The 2158-nt window shown below is 41.2% G+C and overlaps 1 long non-coding RNA gene across 1 annotated transcript in view; it reads left to right on the top strand.

The window, feature by feature from the left end:
• Positions 1-2158, top strand: part of LOC106524112 (uncharacterized) — a 53738-nt gene that overhangs the window by 40701 nt on the left and 10879 nt on the right. The gene's annotated exons all lie outside the window — the stretch shown is intronic.

Consider the following 2158-nt stretch of genomic DNA (forward strand, 5'->3'; position numbering starts at 1 on the left):
AACTAGCAATCCTCAACAACTTTTTAAAGAAGCAGCCGAACTAGCAATCCTCAACAACTTTTTAATTTTCACACCAGGAGCCAAAGTTCTGGTTCAGGAAATCAGATCCCCAGCAATCGGCGGTTGTAGGATTAAGCTGTACAAGGGTTTACACACTGCTAGTTGGCAGTGTTGTGCATATTGTACATGAATTGTCAGCTAGTAAGTGTCAAACTGAACTTGTGCTTTAAAATTAGCTTCCATTAATTTTTCTATGACATTAACGTTTTTGATGTTGCAGATCAAAATATTTTCATTAGCGCTTTAGAAATTGCGGAACTAATTTTTGGTTTAGCGCTGCCCACCACTGCTGGAGGCAGCAGTCCGATCTCCTCGGTGGACATAGTGGGTCTCCAGCTGGATGGTTGATTCTGGGACAGTTTCGGAGAGCCAGATCTCTGTTAGAATCAGAGCGCAGCATTCCCTTGTTTCCCGCTGCGCTGTGATCCTCTCAGTTCYTCCAGTTTGTTTTCCAGAGAGCGGACATTAGGCTGGGAGGCTGGGTACAGGTGGTCGATGTGGGCGAGCTTTCAGTCTAGCTTGCAGCCCTCCTCTTTTGCCTCATCGACGGTTCCTCCATCTGCGGGGCTCTCCTCCGGGGACAGCGGCGACATTCCAGAGCAGTGCTGCGGTGTCTCCCTGAGGGTGGTGGTGGTCGCGGTTCCGAACAATGAATTCTAGGTCTGATGGAARAGAGCCAGTAAATTCCAGGTGGCTGTGCAGGTTGCCGATATCCAGCATCGTCTGTCTGTTATATGTAAGCAGTGCATTTATCTGCAATGCTTGAGAAGTAAAAAACACGTATAAAAACAAACAAAATACAGAAGAAAGTGGGCATTCAGAAGCGGTTGTAATTGGTACTGGCTGTGACCAGTGGTGGGATGTAACTAAGTACAAGTACTTTCTTGCTGTACTTAAGTACATTTTTCATGTATCTGTACTTTACTTAAGTAGATTTTATCATGGGTACTTTTGACTTTTACTCCACTACATTTTATATTAAGTATCTGTACTTTCTACTCCACTACATTTCTGTAATGTGTTGAATTACAAAATACATTCATGTCACGTCGATTTATTTTTTATTTTATTTTTAGTTTATTTGATTTTTTTGTTAGAAAATAATCAGTGGCAAGAGGAGGAATTGCTGTAATTGGTCCATTGAACAAAGCAGGAAAGTACCATTACACCCTCCTTCATAAAAAAGCAGAGCATCAGCATGCCCACAATGGTTTCCACCACGGAGGAAATGTGCCGTTCATGGCCTTATTTAACTGGCTCAAAAAATAACTTGTTGAGATTTGATAGAGGTTGGTGGTGAATTTACATCTTCTGCAGCTGTTGTCACAATCTGTGATGATGCACAGAATCACAAGTCCAAGTGTGAACAGTGTCACAGAGTGTAAACACAAAACTATGCATTATCTGCAGCATTGTTCACTAAAATGGCACCATTGATGTATTAAAATATACACACAGTAGGCACACTTCATGATATTGTTGACCATTAGGGAATACATTAAGCAAGTACTTTTACTTTTAATACTTTAAGTATTTTTAAAAGCAAGCACTTACTTACTTTGACTCAAGTAAAATGTTAATGTGGTACTTTTACTTTTACTAGAGTACATTCTTGTCTGTTTATCTGTACTTTTACTTAAGTACAGTGTTTGAGTATTTTCTCCACCACTGGCTGTGACAGGAGCAGAGTGGTGATTGAGAACTTGGCATGGGAAATAACTGTMGGAAGCAAAATAACAAAAAACAGAGGCAGGACTGGGCAGACAGGGCAAAAATCATAACGTAATGAATAATACATGAGAATAATAAAAGTACTGAGAGTATTTTTTTTGTTTTGTTTTGCTATTTAACAAAGCGTTCACAGATCTCTTTTGCATGGGCAGCCTGGGCCTGAAGGCAACCCACATGTTTTTGGTCTGTGATGGAAACCAGAGAAAACCCACACAAGCCAACCCATTCTCACTCCCAACTCGTCACATATTGACYTTTTVCAAGSVTCCCTCTACGTCCGATTTTGACGCGCGGGGTACCCCCCTCACGTCAGTTACTGACGAGATGGGGCGGAAGCTGTTGTCATATGTTCAGAAAGTGTATAAAA

Source organism: Austrofundulus limnaeus, unplaced genomic scaffold, assembly GCF_001266775.1.
Source record: "Austrofundulus limnaeus strain Quisiro unplaced genomic scaffold, Austrofundulus_limnaeus-1.0 Scaffold176, whole genome shotgun sequence".
In the NCBI taxonomy this organism is placed as follows: domain Eukaryota; kingdom Metazoa; phylum Chordata; class Actinopteri; order Cyprinodontiformes; family Rivulidae; genus Austrofundulus; species Austrofundulus limnaeus.